This window comes from Peromyscus leucopus, chromosome 15, assembly GCF_004664715.2.
Source record: "Peromyscus leucopus breed LL Stock chromosome 15, UCI_PerLeu_2.1, whole genome shotgun sequence".
Classification (NCBI taxonomy): domain Eukaryota; kingdom Metazoa; phylum Chordata; class Mammalia; order Rodentia; family Cricetidae; genus Peromyscus; species Peromyscus leucopus.
In genome coordinates, this window is record NC_051076.1 from 67,610,564 (window position 1) to 67,627,822 (window position 17,259).

The 17,259-nt window shown below is 42.5% G+C and overlaps 1 pseudogene; it reads left to right on the top strand.

The window, feature by feature from the left end:
• The first annotated feature begins 16,117 nt into the window (after nucleotides 1–16,117).
• Nucleotides 16,118–17,019, top strand: LOC114709944 (annotated as a pseudogene).
• The last annotated feature ends 240 nt before the right edge of the window (nucleotides 17,020–17,259 follow it).

Sequence of the window (17,259 nt, forward strand, 5' to 3'; positions counted from 1 at the left end):
CTAGGGTAGTCTCTTAACACAGTAAAAGTTTGTTTATTAAAAAGATTTTGTTTATTTATTTACATGGGTTGTGTGAGTGTACACACACGTGGCCCTGCACACGGATACAGAACGAGAGTGTTTGCAGGACATTCTGAGTGTCATGGGGTACTTCAGTTCAAACTCTAGTCCTTTTGATGACACCGCGGGCACTCTAAACCACTGAGCCATCCCAAACTTCCTTTTTTTGATCTCGTAATAGTACTGTTATGTAGCTTTCCTCTAGTTTGGTCTCCTCCGTCCAGGATATGTGAATTTGGGGGTTAAATGCTGCTGCTAAATTGAGTGAAATGGAGATCACAGGGTTAAAAAAAAAATGTGATCTGGAAAGATAATGAGGACAAGCAGCAAAGAAGGCCTGATTGGGATGGGCTCAGACACAGTGAGATGCCAGCACAGACAGTGAGAGAGATAAACCACAGGTCCGAGATCTGAGGAACCAGGCTGTCTTTGCAGAAGAACTGGAAAGATGGTGAGGACCAGGAGCCAGCCCATCAGTACAGAACTCTGCATTGGCACTAAAAACGGGACGGGTCCAAGCCAATCATCTATTTTTCTGAGTATTTACTTGGCTACAAAAATAACCCCTTGACATTGAGTGCAGATGATATGCTTAATATGGAATATGAATGTACATAAATGAATATTTATATTTACCTATTTACCATGTATAAAATTTAATTTTGTTTGTCAACTTGGCTGGATCTGGAGTCAAGTAAGAGACAAGCCACTCAGAACACCTCTCAAGTGTTTTCTTGAACAGTTTATCTAGGATGGGAAGCCCCATCCTAAATGGGCAGTACCTTCTGAAGGCCTCCACACACATGCCATGGCACATGGAAGTCCACACTCACAGAACACCTGCACTCGCACACACACAATAATAAAAAATGAAATAGGAATTAAAATCAAAAGAAAAGAAGGCATGCATATTGATTGAGTTTTTGTTACCCTTTCTTGGCCCTGGGATGCTTTAAAAATAGCTCCAGGAAGAAAGCCAGGCTCATCTGAAGGAATGAGTCACAAAGGGCAGAACTGCATCCATGACTCAGAGGTATTTTGGGTGAAGGCCGGCCCTGTGTCCTCCAACCACACCAACCACTCATCTCATATTTCCTCCTCCTATGATCTGATTGTTCTTCTCTCTGGCTGCCAATCAGACTTTATTCCTCTCACTCAAGCCACGGGTAATTATTTCACCCTTGACTAATTGACGGTGACAAATAGCTACTAAATTGGGTAGATAAGGGGAACAAATTTGGTGTTCTTGTCTTTCCCGGACTCTTCAGGCTGGGAGAGATTGGAATGTTCCCCTGGATTGAATTGCACAAAATTGTACCGTCAATCTTAAGGACAGCTGTATGAGCTAACAAGACACAGGGACATAACAGAAACAGAGCCCCATAGAAAGCTTCCTTACGTATAATGTCCTAAGGGCGGCAGCAGAGTACATAAAAGAGGGAAAACCACACATACACATGAGTGTGATGTGTGTGTGTGTGTGCGTGTGTGTGTGTGAACACACAAAGCTCACAGCCAGATTGACTGTTGAGTAAGGAACTGTAAATTTATCTACAGCTTATGAATACAATCTCAGCCTAAAATATGAATGGGAAGAAGTTCTGAGAAAGAAAACCCAGCAGAAATAGCTTGGAAATAGCAGGGGGCTAGGGAAATGGCTCAGTGGGCCCAGTGCTTGAGTTTGAGGACCTGGGTTTGAGCCCCAGAACTCAGGTAAAAGGTCTAGCATGGTGACACGTTGGCCATCCCAGCTCTGGTAGGCAGAGTCAGGAGGACCTTTGGGACTTGCTGACGGGCCAGTCTAGATGAATGGGTGAGCTCAGGTCCAGTGAGACAGCCTGTCTCACACAAGGGGAAGGCTATTGAGGAGACACCTGAAAGGTAGCATCTGCACTGGATACACGTGTGCACCGACATGAACATGCCCTCTCCCACACATGGGCCACGCCTTGATGACCAGCATCTTGTACATCATGGGGCACTCCAGATGACAACCCTGGAGAAGCTAAGACTAGCCCAGTCCTTCCATGTAGCCTTCTTCTGCCTCTCTCGGCCCTGTACCCTCCACCTACCAGTGGTTCGGCTAATATTTATGGAACTAAAATGGAATGAGTTTTTTTTTTTTTTTCAATCGATTCAGTTTAAAGTGGGATTTTGAATGTCTCATTTGATTTTAAGTAAAAGCTCAGGAAATTCAGCCCGGCATCAGGTGACATGAGTGACCTTGAAAGGAACAGCTTTTTAGTAAGCCCCAACTTTTTGATGTATTGTTCAACAACCAGCTTAATCAGGACGCCTCTCCTGAAGGCAGCATGATGAGCAGTGACATGCTAATTGAAATGTACTTTCCCCAGTGAACCACTTAACAACTTATATAAATATCAAAGCCCTGGGCTTTACTGTCAGTCTTTGTTTGGGAATGAGAAATTTATAAAAAACATATGTTTCCAACTGTCATTGATGGAGCGTTCTGAAAACATGGCCACTGAATCACATCCAACCTTCTGCAGACACCACACCAGTCAGGGTACATTTCTCTGCTCATAATGTCTCCTTCCAGAAGAAATCCACTCCACACCGGTGTTTCATTACTGAAATGGGGGAGCTATTGGTAGTGGAGACAGAGCTGAGGGAAAGAATAATCACAGTGCAAAAGGCTAGGGGATTTTAATTCTCATGGGTGGGCAAGAGGAGTAGCTAGAAGAGAAGCCACTGAGCTAGGGGCCACCCAGGTAATCCTGTTACAGGACAGCCTGGCTTCCATTGAGTGAGTTCTTGGTGTCTTTGATTTACAAATATTAAAAAACAAGCTCAGAAGGAATCTTGAGGACCATTTATGAGAGGCTGAGAGAAAACAGCACAGTGGATGGCTGAAAATCCCAGCAACTGCTGGGAGGAAAGAGATGGGAAAGAGGAAGAGAAATCATGGTTTCTGAATTGGATATGAAGGTCAGCATGCAGCTGTAGAAATTGAGAGAGAGGCCTTTAAAGGAACAGTGGGAAAGCCCAGAGTGTCAAGAAAAGTGACATAGGTGTCTGGCTACTATCTGAAAGAAAAAAAAATGATAAAAGGAAGGACAAGGAGTGTTTACATTTTAAAAACTCAGAACTCATTAAAGAGGGTAAGCTTAGCATTACTCTTCAAGCAACTGGATTAAGGGAGGGTTACTGAGAGGTATAAATAAGTACATTATCTCATTAAGGGGATAATTATTCCTCCCTTTTCCTTAGTATATCTTCAGATAAATCAGCCTTCCTGATGGGTAGTCTCTTGGCTAGGTGACTGACAGAGCCAACTGGATTAACTCTTAACAGAGAACAAAATAGTATGTGGTGTTTCAGACAACTTGGAATGAAGGGGTAAAGAGGAAAATGGTGGGAGACAGAAGTGTCTAGGGAGGAGTAGGGAGGAAACACAGAAAGGGCATGATGAAGGGAGAAGTAACACTAAAGATACTTGAAAAACCTACAAGGAGACTTATTGTTTTATGAGGCTTTTTTAAAACACACATATGGAGAGGGGGGCTTTATTTTTCAGAAAAATGCTCTTATAGGAGCCATAGACTAGCAAAATAACAAACAGCCCAGTGACAGGCAAGAGATACCTCCCTTTGAATTGTTTTGGGGATCTAAGGGACCCCTAAAGGAATACAGGCTATTGTCATGGCCCTTGGGTACCACCAGAATGTGATGCCCAGACCTTGTTGATGAAAATGCACGTGCTTTAGTCATAGTATTTGGAGAGATAAGGCTTGCACTGATCTGGAAGCCTCCTCCCTGGTTGTTACTTCTCAGAGTGTCAGAAAGTTATATTCTGGCTTCCGGGGAGAAAATTATCAACAATCCAATCCATGTGCAAATCCTGTGAACTACAAAAATATCCTGGCCAGCAAGATATGCCCAATAGTGAAATAGCGGCACTAATATCCTAGGGGCAAGCAGCAGTTGTCTTATTGGATTTAAGGCTCACTCAACAGGAGGGACTAGTGACTGGTACTGTAAACCTAGCTAAGAATCTATAGTTGGAGAGGCCCATAAACCCTAGAGGAGAATATATTACTACTGCTTGGCTAAATTAATGTAAGTTCTGGCTGTCTTCTAAATTCTGATCCTTATACCATAGAAAAAAGGCAGCTTTTATTCCTCATCAAATATAATTATTTTTGCAGCAGATCGAGATTGTTACAGAGATCCACAACTTGTCAACATATAGACAATAGGTGATCATGGAGTGCTCATCCCCAAATGGGACATCTATAACAAAATTCGTATACCCAGGACTTAGCAAACATGGAGGAAGAGGGGTCAGAAAGACTGTAAGAGCCAAACAACCATGGAAACTGCTATGACATAGTACCTTCTGGACATGACAAAAATGCTATACCTGTGAGCTCTCAACAATATGGCTGCCTGCACAATACCTGCAAAGACCACAGCATTTCGACATGCTACCTTGGATGGGAAAAGGTTCACAATTGCCCACCCCAAGAAGAAGCGCTGCAGGAAGGAGAGACAGTTTTCTTCTGGGTCTTGATAGGTTGCCCAAGCCTCAGTGGTCAATGCTAAACCAATGTGCACCACTAATGAGACTCAGTAGGCTGTATGTGTAGTTAGAGAAAAAGAAGACATGGATTTGAGAGGGGCTGTGGTGGTGATGCAGACAACACTGGAAGAATTGGATTGGGGATGGAGGGGGAGAAATGGTGCAAATACAGTGTACTCATCTATAAAATTCTTATAAAAATCATTCATGAATTTAAAAGAGAGAGAAAAAAAATGTCACGTCCCCACCCTGGGCCAAAGATAGAATTTCAATTTGTTTCTTTTTGACCAGGAGAAAGTAACTCTTCCTCAGTGGGCTTTGTCTTAGTTAGCATTCTATTGCTGTGACAAAACACCATGATCAAGGCAACTTATAACAGAAAGCAGCCAATCCCCTGATTAGTTGTTTACAGTTTCAGATGGTAAGTTCATGGCCATTGTGGTGAGGAGCATGGCAGCAGGCAGGCATGGTGATAAAGCTGTAGTCTCCTGATCCATACATAGGCAGCAAGCAGAGAGAGAGACAGAGAGAGAGAGAGAGAGAGAGAGAGAGAGAGAGAGAGAGAGAGAGAGAGAGAGATCGCTGACTGGGCCTGGTATGGGCTCTTGAAATCTCAAAGGCCACTTCCAGTGGCAAACCTCCTTCAACAAGGCCACAACTTTTAATCCTTCCCAAACAGTTCCACTGACTGGGGACCAAGCATTCATATTTGAAACTATGGGGCCCATTCTCATTCATGTTACCACAGGCCTCAACTAAGCCCAGATACTCCCATCTTTTCATATGGTATTTTAAATCTTTAGACAGGATGACACAGATGCTCCCCTTTCTGGTGTTGCCAAGGAAACAGAACATGGGGTCCGACATTGATTATGAGGGAGGACCCTATTCTCAGTAGCTTCCAAGCCTCCTAACGACTGTCCAGCCACTGTAATGTATTTCTTATTAAGCAGGAGACACATATCTGTGACCTGATTATCCCTTGTCTGCCAGAGCCTCGGGTATTTGAATACTTGGTTCCCGGTAGGTGGTGCTGTTTGGGGAAGTTTTGGATGTGGGCTTTGAGTGTGTCAGCCTTGTCCCACCTACTCTTTATTCTTTCGGCTTGTGGTTAAAGATGTGGTCTCAGTTTTTGCTCCCACTGCCAAGCCTGATGCTCATTGCCATGGCTTCCTGTCATGATGGACTCTTACCTCTCTGTAACTGTAAGTCAAAAGAAACTCTTTCTTCCATAAGTTGCTTTTGGCCATGGTGTTTTATTTCAAGAAGAGTAACTAATACAGATAATGTGGGAAACTGCTCCCAGAGTTGTAAGTCTGGCTTGCTGAATGACTGGGAACTGAGGTGCTGGGATAAAAATCTCACAATACCTTTTGTTGAAAATGCTTTCTTTTCTCCATTGTATAGTTTCGACTTCTTTGTCAAAAATCAAGTGTCCGTAGCTATGCGGATTTATGTCTGAGTCTTTGATTCAATTCCACTCACCAATGTGCCTGTTTTTATGTCAATACCATGCTGTGTTTTTATTACTGTAGCTCTGTAGTAGATCTTGACATCAAGGATGGTGATACATCTGGCAGTTCTTTCATTGTATGGAATCGTTTTAGCTAGCCTAGGCTTTTTGTTTTTCAATATGATGTTGAATATTGTTCTTTCAAGGTCTATAAAGCATCGTGTTGGAATTTTGATGGGGATTGCATTGAATCTGTGGATTGCATTTGGTAAGATGGTCATTTTTACTGTTAATCCTACTGATCCATGAGCATGGGAAATCTTTCCATCCTCTGATATCTTCTCCAATTTCTTTCTTCAAAGACTTAAAGTTCTTTTCATATAAGTCTTGCACTTGCTTGGTTAGAGCTACCCTAAAGTAGTTTATATTATTTGTGGCTATTGTAAAGGGTGCTGTTTCCATGATTTCTTTCTCAGCCCTTTTATTATTTGTATATAAGAGGGTTACTGATGTTTTCAACTTAATATTGTATCCCACCATATTACAGAAGTGTTTATCAGCTGTAGGAGTTTCCTGGTAGAATTTTTTTTGGGTTGCTTATGTATACTATCATGTCATCTGCAAGTAGCATACTTTGACTTCTGCTTTTTCAATTTGTTTCCCATCAGTTTTCTTACTGCTCTAGCTAGAACTTCCAGTACTATATTGAATACATATGGAGAGAGTGGACAGCCTTGTCTAGTTCCTGATTTTAATGAAACTGCTTTGAGTTTCTCTCCATTTAATTTGATGTTGGCTGACAGCTTGCTATATATTGATTTATTATGTTTATGTATGTTACTTGTATTCCTGCTCTCTCCAAGACTTTTATCATGAAGGGGTGTTGGATTTTGTCAAAGGCTTTTCAGCATCTAATGAGATGATCACATTTTTTTTTAGTTTGCTGATATGGTGGATTACATTGATAGATTTTTGTATGTTGAACCATCCCTGCATCTCTGGGATGAAGCCCACTTGATGATGGTGGATGGTTGTTTTGATCTGTTCTTGGATTTGGTTTGCCAGTATTTTATTGAGTATTTTTGCATCAATGTCCATGAGGGAAATTGGTCTGCAATTCTCTTTCTTTGTTAAGTCTGTGTGGTTTGGGTATCAGGGTATCTGTCAGTATATAGAAGAATGCAAACAGATCCATATCTGTCACCCTGCACAGAACTCAAGTCCAATGCAAACAGATCCATATCTGTCACCCTGCACAGAACTCAAGTCCAAGTGGACCAAACACCTCAGCATAAATCCAATGACACTGAACCTGATAGAAAAAAAAGTAGGGAATAGCCTTGATCACGTTGGCACAAGAGACCACTTCCTGAATAGAACACCAGTAGCACAGACACTGAGATCAATAATTAATAAATTGGACCTCATGAAACTGAAAAGCTTCTGTGAGGCAAAGGACACCATCAGCAGGACAAAGTGGCAACCTACAGAATGGGAAAAGATCTTCACCACCCCCATATCTGACAGAGGGCTGATATCTAGAATATATAAAGAACTCAAAACTAGACATCCAAAAAAACAAATAATCCAATTAGAAAATTGGGTTCAAACCTAAACAGAGAATTCTCAACAGAAGAATCTCAAATGGCAGAGAAACACTTAAAGAAATGTTCATCATCCTTAGCCATCAGGGAAATGCAAATCAAAATGACTCTGAGATACCATCTTACACCTGTCAGAGTGGCTAAGATCAAAAATACAAATGACAGCTCATGCTGGAGAGGATGTGTAGCAAGGAGAACACTCCTCCATTGCTGATGGGTGCATTCTGATGAGGGCAATCTTGTACAGACACTTTGGAAATCAGTATGACTGTTTCTCAGAAAATTTGGAATTAATCTACCTTAAGGCCCAGCTATACCACTCGGGTATATACCTAAAGGATGTTCAATAGTACCACAAGGACATTTGCTTAACTACGTTCATAGCAGTTTTATGAACTCAACTGAAGAATGGATAAAGAAAATGCAGTACGTTTACACAATAAGTTATTACTCACCTGTTAAAAACAATGACATCAGAAATATGAAGGCAAAGGTAACTCAGACCCAGAAAGACAAACATGGTATGTACTCCCTCATAAGTGGATATTAACTATAAAGTAAAGAATAACCACGCTACAATTCACAGACCCAAAGAGGTTAGGTAAAAAGGAGGACCCAAGGAGGGAGGTATGGATCTCCCTGGAAAGGGGAAATACAGGAGATTTTCTGGGTGGACTGTGGGTGAGTGGGTATGGAAACTTGAGGGATCAGGTTGGGGGTGGGGTGGAGGGGGAGAGTGCTGAGAGAGATGACTGGAAACGGGGGCTTTACGGGGTTGGGTAGAAGCCTGATGCAAGGGAAACTCCCTATGAGTCTTCAAGGATGGCCCCTGCTAAGACTCCTGGTAACAGTAGATGCATAGTCTGAAATGGCCATCTTTTATGATCGGATTGGTGACTACCCTGGTTGTCACCAGAGAACCTTCATCTAGTGACTCCTGGAGGCAGATTCAGAGACCCATGGCCAAACATTGGGCAGAGGTCAGGGACTCCTGTGGAGGGAGTGAGGCAATTGTAGGAGCCTGGGAGGTCAGGGATATTGCAAGAAGACCCACAGAAATGAGAACTGGCTCATGAGAACTCACAGAGTCTGAACCAACAACCATGGAGCCAGCATGGGACTGACTTAGGCCCTCTGCATATGTGAGACAGTTGCGTAGCTTGGTCTATTTGTGGGATTCCCAGCATTGGAAGTAGGGCTGTCCCTGGTGCTTTGGCTGACTTTTGGGAACCTACTCTTCATGCTGGATTACTTTGTCCAGCCTGAGTACAGTGTGTGTGTGTGTGTGTGTGTGTGTGTGTGTGTGTGTGTGTCTTTAACCCTACTGCAGCTTGATAAGCCATTCTTTGTTAATGCCATTGGGAGGCCCACCCCTTTCTGATTGAGTAAGGAGGAGGAGTAGATTGGGGGCAGGTTGGGGAAGGGAGTGGGAGGGCAGGGGGGAGGGGAGACTGCAGTCCTGACAATAAATAAATAAATAAATAAATAAATAAATAAATAAATGAAATCCGACAACAGCTGCATCTACTGTGTCATGTTCAGCATCTTCCTTTTTTCTCCGTTCATTTGTGTCCTGTGCATATATGTATGTTTGCAGGTTTGCATGCGCATGCATGATCACAGATGCATGTGAGGGTGCACATGTACATAAAGGACTAAGATTAATGCTGAACAGTGTCCTTAATCACTCTCTCCACTGTTTTTATCAAGGAAGAACCTGGAAATTGAATGCAGAGTGCCCCATCCTCTAGACTAGCTAGCCAGCTTTCCAAGAGGATTCCCCCATCTCTTTCTTGTAAGTGCCGGCTTACAGGTGGGCCACTAGGCCTGCCCAGGCTTTTATGTGAGCTCCGGGGATCTAAAAGTCTGGACCTCATGCTTGCCCTGTAAAACTTTTATCCACCAAGTCATCTCCCCAGCCTCTCCTTTCACCTTCTTCATGATAAGTGCAAACCACCAGGACAAGGCAACCCTGACCCACTCCTCTACGTGGTGGATATTGTAGTCGTTCTAGTCCTGAGGGAGAATGGCACAGGCTCAGACTGAGACAATGTCGCCAGGGTGAATGGGGCAGAAGGAGTGAGTGGGTCACATTTCTGTCCTTACCCTCCGTAAGCCCCTCTAATCCTTCTCAAAATTGCCACAGATCCTGAAGCCCATGCAATTGTTTCTGCTTCTAGGTACATATAAATCTTTTAATTGCATGCCTTAAGCCTCGAGACATTCATGCTGCATTGTCAGGGAGAGGGGAAAGAAGGCAGGAAGGAACTTCTGGCAGCCAAACAATCTGCATTTCATTTCAATTTAGATAGTTTAGCAATACATTTTTTCCCAAGGTTTCCTGAGTTTCAATAATATATCTTTCATCACCAGATCACACAAAGAAAAGAAAGAAAAAGTGGTTGTGTTGCTGTCCCCAGAGCTTCAGAGCAGATATCAGAGATTGTGCTGTAACTGGGAACTTATGCATTGTATTGGGTTTACAAATGGCTTGTTTTTTTAGTTTATGGTCAAACCATGAAATTGATAACTTATCCCAGGAAGGTATGCAGGCACATGTTATGTTAAGGGGTCTTTGAGAACAAGACAGAAAAACAACTGAGACCCAGACATACACTTGAATGGTTTTAAGTAAGACATTTGCTCTGATCACCACAAATTGCAGGAATTCAAGTTTCCATTTTACTGTGTTCCTCTATTGGGTCTACCCACCTATCTCCTTTACGCTAAGAGTTTGGGGGATGGGTTGTTACATCTTTGGCAGCTGTCACTTAATTCTGCAATACACAAAGGAACCCATTGTGCTGCCCTGGGAGATCAGAAGAATTAACAATGGCCAAGCCCCAAGCACCTATGTGTGTGCTGGCCTGCAGTGTGGGAGTCCTGGGGTTGGATGTGGGTGCTGGAGGTGGCTGCCTGGGGAAGAACCAGTGAGCGTGGCACATTTCCAAGCACATCTGTTTTATGTCATGTCGGTGCGATGGCTAAGGCTGGGCAGGAGGTAGCGGGAGGGGGTCGAAAGGTAGGGAGGGGGTTTCTGTTTGGATTTTCCATTTTATAGGCTTGAAAGAATGAATGTGTGTTGGCCAAACAGCAAACCCAAGGAAACCTCCTGGTCTGGGAGCTGGGAATTCAAGGGCGGCCTTTGAGTGCAGCTGATTTACGGCTGGAGAAAGGAAGATGGTAAAAGTCTACAGAGGAAGGGAGGCGGCAACGGAGAGACAGATAGGAGAATGAGGAAAGGTTGGACTTCTCCTCGGGCTCCCAAGGCTGGCTCCAGTTAAAATTGTCACCAGGTAGGTGTAAATGAGTTAGAAACGGGACAAGCCTTTCTAAAGCAGGCAAAATGAATTTTTCCATCGTTGAAAAAAAAATGACGGTTGTTAAACGGTGTTGGGATGATTGTAGCGGAGGTTTGGTTGAAAAACACCACCGTCCTTGACTGTGCAGCCAAAGGGCTTCCTGTGGTGTCCTTATCCGGTGTGGGGACGTAGCTACCTTGAAAGTGGGTGATAGAAATAACCATTATCCTTCCCAAGTCGATGGATGTTCCAGAATCACCTTCCACCCCTTCCTGCAACCCTCACCTTCTATCTCCATGCCCAAATCACAAGATCATTTTCACTGTCCTCTTAGGGCCCCGGCTCTGGCCGCCATTGCAGCCAAATTAGTCTCAGTGGCTTTTCAACAAGGCAGTTATAAGTTTGGCATTTGCTTCCAAAATAAAGATTTGAAAACTCTGGGATATTTAAAGGTATATAGCACATTGTGGCTTGAAATGAGAATTTAGTGCCCTAGAGCTGGAGTTATAGGCAGTTGTGAGCTGCCTAATGTGGATGTTGGCAACAGAACTCAGGTCCTGGGCGAGAGCAGCCAGTGTACTTAACCACTGCACCACCTCTCCAGCTCGGTGCTTGAGCTTTCGTGGGTGATATTATTTTTGCTAGAGACATTAGGAAATGGAGACAATAAGGTATTTGGCAAGTTGCCCAAACTCACAATCAGGAAATGATAAAAGAAAGATTTGAACACCATGGTCTTCTTGCTATTCCTGACCATAGCCAAGGTCTACGAGGTCAGGAAGAAACCAGAAGAAAGATGGGTGGGACATTTAAAACTATAGATTCTGCATGCACTTCCCTGGGTGAGAATCAAAGCCATGTGGAGACATCTTCTACCAGGAACTCTGGTGCCGATGCACCTGCCACAATTTCTCACCAAATGACAACTGGCAGAATGGAGCGGGGACACCCTGACTTGAGTTCACTGATCCCTCTGCTCTCTCTGCTTCCTGTACGCCATGAGATAAGGAGTCTCCTCTGTTCCTTTCTCCCAACATTGTGATGTTTACCCAAGCACAGGAGACCAAGCAGACATGGACTGAGTTCTCTTGAAACAGTGAGCAAACAAACCTTTCTTCCTTTGGCTTGTTTGGTCTGGTATTTTGATCACAGTCCCAAGTGTGTGCAATGTAAGCGACCTTCTCTGACTTGCAGTTGGGGCAACAGACCATTGACAGACAAACGGAAGCAAGATCAAACAGGAGAACTGTTACAAACCACACAGTGACCTGGTCACCTAAGTAGCTCTAGAACTGGGCCAGGCATATTTATTTGCATAAACCTGGTCTACGGTAAAAAGGAAAATGCAACTGTCACGGAAAGCATTTGGTCATCAGAGCTACAGAGGCAGCACCTGCTCAGGAATTGAGACTATCATTCGGAATTAGATAGCCACCCCATCTGAGTACCATCTGTTACTACGTAAGTATCAGCAATAAGATCAGGAATCATGCTGATAACGCTGATGGTTACTGTGGTCTTACATGCGTAAGGCTCAGTATGGACTACTTTCATCATCTCCAAAAGCCTCAGAAGTGGCTACTTATTTTACTTGTATCCTTATGTGTGTTTAGGTGTGCATGCACATGTGTGTGCGATAGCTAGGTCAGTGAGCCCCAGGAATCCCTCTGTTGCTGGCATACCTGTGCTGGAATTACCAGTATGCACCACAGAACCCAGCTTTTTCATTTTAATTTTAATTTTTGCATGATTTCTGGGTATTGAATTCAGGCTCTTGTACTTGCAAGGCAAGAAACTTACCATCTGAACCATCTCCTCAGCCAGCCCCTACTGTGCTTATTTTATTGTGAAATCTAAGCATCAATGTTTTAGGATCTGTGATTCATTTTGAGATTTGAGAAACACCTTAGTGAAGCTGCCTGAACATACCCCTAAGCTCAGAGCAGCCTTGTTCTCTGTAAAGTCCCTGTGATTCATGGGACTTCAGCAATCTCCTGCATCTATAAACATATCCCATTTCCTGTGACTTCAATGGCCATAACATCACGGGGTCTTCTTCTCCTCCTCTCCTTCTCCTTCTCCTTCTTCTTTTCTTCTTCTTCTTTTTCTTCTTCTTCTTTTTCTTCTTCTTCTTCTTCTTCTTCTCTTCTTCTTCTCTTCTTCTTCTTCTTCTTCTTCTTCTTCTTCTTCTTCTTCTTCTTCTTCTTCTTCTTCTTCTTCTTCTTCTTCTTTTCTTCTTCTTCTTCCTTCTTCTCCTCCTCCTCCTCTTTCTCCTCCTCCTTCTTCTTTTCTCCTCCTTCCCCTTCCCCTCCTCCTCCTCCTTCTCCTTCTTCTTCTCTGTGTTCTTGCCGCTGTCTGTGAGTGATCTGATGCTCCAGTTGCAGCCAGGGAAGATGCTCTTATTGGTTATGCACAGAACTGTAGCAAAAATCCCGGAGAGAACCACCCAAAGGAAGAAAGATTCATTTTGCTCACTGTTTCAGGCAGCTTGTTCCATATTTACTTAGTCTTATGCACTTGGGCAGAACATCTCAGTATGGGGAGAATGTAGCAGAGGAGGCTCATTGTCTCATGGTACCCGAGCACCGGAGAGGAGAGAGAATCGGGGATCAAGGCATGCCCTTGGTGATGTACTTCCTCCAGTTCGGTCCCCTCCAGCTAGGACCCACCTCCTCAGATAGCACTGCCACCTAGGAACTGAGCATTAACACATGAGCAAAAATGGGAAATTTCATATTTAAGCCATACAATACTGTTAATAATGTATTGTCTAATTTGAGAAATCCATGGGAGTCTGCTTAAGGAGTATTAGGGAAATTTATTAGGATAAATTGAGGAAATCACTCACATACACTCACAAACACAGAACCGAGTAGACAGCTGAAGTTGTCCTCTGATCTCACTGGAGCAAATCCACCGGGCAGTTCGATCACACCAGGTGCAAGAAGCAGGGAGAAGGGGCTCCTGACTCCTCTCCCTTTCCTTCTAATAGGTCACATACAAGGGCAAGAAGCACCACCTCCTTTGGGCCATATATCCCAAGGTCATGGGCAGTGCAAATACCACTACATTTCCCTGTTTTGTGTAAATTAGAAGGTTCTAAACCTAATGCAAACTATAAGAATGGTTATCAAGTATTGTCCAGGAAAAACAAAAAGGTAATAACATAAACAAAAATGAAACTACAACCAACAAGAACAACATCAAACAAGAAATACATGCTAAATGTCCAGAAATGCCCAGATCATAGGTAAAGGCAAATCACCAAGATTACTCCAATAGCTGTCTTAGCTCGGAGATTCTAACTTTAGGATCTAAAATATGCATAGCTAATATATGAAAGGATTATAACTGTAACTACCTAGTCTTCAACCCTATCAAAGACCTGAGAAGGAAAATATTATTACCTGAGAAAACAGGAAGTACAACCAAGCAATTTCTGAAAAACTGGGAGAATAGACAGAGACAGTTGGCAGCCTGGACAGTCACCTAAAGTTTCTTAGCACCAATGGGGCATCCATTTTGGTTATAGGCCTAGAATATTTTCTTTTGTTTTTTGTTTTTGTTTTTCAAGACAGTGTTTCTCTGTGTAGTTTTGGTGCCTGTCCTGGATCTCACTGTGTAGACCAGTCTGGCCTCAAACTCACAGAGATCTACCTGGCTTTGCCTCCTGAGTGCTAGGATTAAAGGCATGTGCCACCACCGCCCAGCTCTGAAAGACCATTTTCAGAAGCAGGAATTTTGAAAGACCACAGTACCCTGTCTTGGGAAAGTTCAGTAGTTGCTTTTCCTTGTGTCCTGCTCATCCAGAAAGGACAGTGCACGTACTGTCAGCAGTTGAGTCAAGAGCAGTTCTTTGCCAAGCAGGCCATTTTGTGCCAATAAGAAGACAAACTTCCAAATGAGTGTCTTAGAAACCCAACTTTCTCATAGGAGTAGATCCATGCTGCCAGGAGCAATTGTGTCTCATGTTAACAGGCTTCTAAGTTATCAAAACATTTAAATGCCATATTCTCTAGGTCTATGAAGTCTTTGAAGATTCTGTATCCATCTGACGTAAGTTTCTGTAAATCTGGAGAATTTAACAAACATAACGATAGAGATGACACTCATGGGTGACTATTAATCTTTAACTCCAATCTACCTAAATAATGTGACTAAGAACTCACATTAACAGTGTAGACAATCTGTAAATTGATGTGCAGTAGAAGGAAGGATAATGACCTCAAAATTGTGACAATACACAAAATGTCTTACACTGAGGTAGAAATGTATAGTGCAGTATGATAACAATATTCTTAATATGTATCAATATACAAAATATACTAAACAGAGTTAGGACATACATAGAGTATGGTGAATATAATTTTACATTTGCATCAATATACAAAATATTTCAAATAGGAATGAAAATATGTGTACAATATGACAATTAGAGTTTTGAATTTGTATCAATATACACATTATCTTAAATAGGAGTAGAAAATAGTTTACATTTGTATCAATATACAAGAATCCATATCAGTGCAAATTATCTAAGGCTGATACTTTGCTAAATTAGTTTACCAGTAGATATAATAATCTATCTTAATATCCTATACCTATCCATTCCCTTCTTTTCTTTTCCAAAAAAAGAATCCTGAGTCTAAGTTTTATTGTCCCTCCCCCAACCCAATAAAAACTTATCCATAATCCTGAGAAAAATGAAAACCTTTGGGAGAGGAGGTGCCATTTTCTTAAAATTGCTGCCTGCAGTTTAGGGGGCGACGGTATCTCTGTGGGATTCTGTAAGAAAGCCACATGGTTAAGTCTCAATAGGACTAGTTGTAATGTTTGAGGCTAGTCTCTCAGAGTAATGGCTAAAGTTATCTGAGGTTCTGGCTAGAAGTGTAATGTGATGGACCATCTCATCTTGGAACTGTCCTGAAGAGTTTGCAGTCCAAAGCTGATCACTGAGTCGTGTTCTTAGGTACAATGGCATCATTGTGGACTGGGTAGAGTCACTGTTGTAAGGGCCCGGGCCTATCTTCCTTCTGGAGACCTCAGAGATTGCTATTGGGAAGACTTATTTTTCCATCCTGCTTGTCTGCTCTGAGGGCATTAGGCAGTTTCCTTCGTCTGACCTCTCTCACACTGAAGTGTGCACCTCCACCTCATGGAAGACTCGATGGACATGGACATGAGCCTTCTTAGGCTCAGAACTACCTTTTTGGTTATAAACTAAAAGCTGACAAAGATTATGACTTTAAGGTGGATAATGATGAGAATGAGCACCAGTTATCACTAAGAACGGTTAGTTTAGGGGCAGGAGCTAAAGATGAATTACACATCGTAGAGGCAGAAGCAATGAACTATGAAGGCAGTCCAATTAAAGTAACACTGGCAACTTTGAAAACATCTGTACAACCAACATTTTCTCTTGGGGGCTTTGAAATTACACCACCTGTGGTCTTAAGGTTGAAGTGTGGTTCAGGGCCTGTGCACATCAGTGGACAGCACCTAGTAGCTGTTGAGGAAGATGCAGAGTCAGAAGATGAAGATGAGGAGGATGTAAAACTTTTAAGTATGTCTAGAAAGTGATCTGCTCCTGGAGGTGGTAACACAGAGATGTGTCTGCCAGGAAAACGCAAAGTAAAACTTGTAGTCTAGAAGTGATTGCTGGATGTAAAATGCAGAAAAAAGTAAAACTTGACAAGGATGATGAGGATGATGAAGATGATGATGATGATGATGATTTTGATGATGAGGAAGCTGAATAAAAGTTCCAGTGAAGAAATCTATATGAGATACCTCAGCCAATAATGCACAAAAATCAAACCAAAATGAAAAAGACTTAAGACCACCAACACCAAGATCAAAGGGTCAAGAGTCCTTCAAAAAACAAGAAAAAACCCTCCTAAAACACCAAAAGGACCAAGTTCTGTAGAAGACATTAAGGCAAAAATGCAAGCAAGTATAGAAAAAGGTGGTTCTCTTCCCAAAGTGGAAGCCAAGTTCATTAATTATGTGAAGAATTGCTTCTGGGTGGCTGACCAGGAGTCTAGTCAAGATCTCTGACAGTGGAGGTTGTCTCTTTAAGAAAATGGTTTAAACAGTTTGAAATATTCCGTCTTACTTAATTTCTGTAACAGTTGATATATCTGGCTGTCCTTTTTATAATGCAAAGTGAGAACTTTCCCGACTGTGTTTGATAAATATTGTCCTGGTTCCATTGCCAAGAGTGTGTTGTCTAAAATGTTTGTTTAGTTTTCAAGGATGGAACTCCATGCTTTACTTGGTTTTTAAGTATGCATGGAA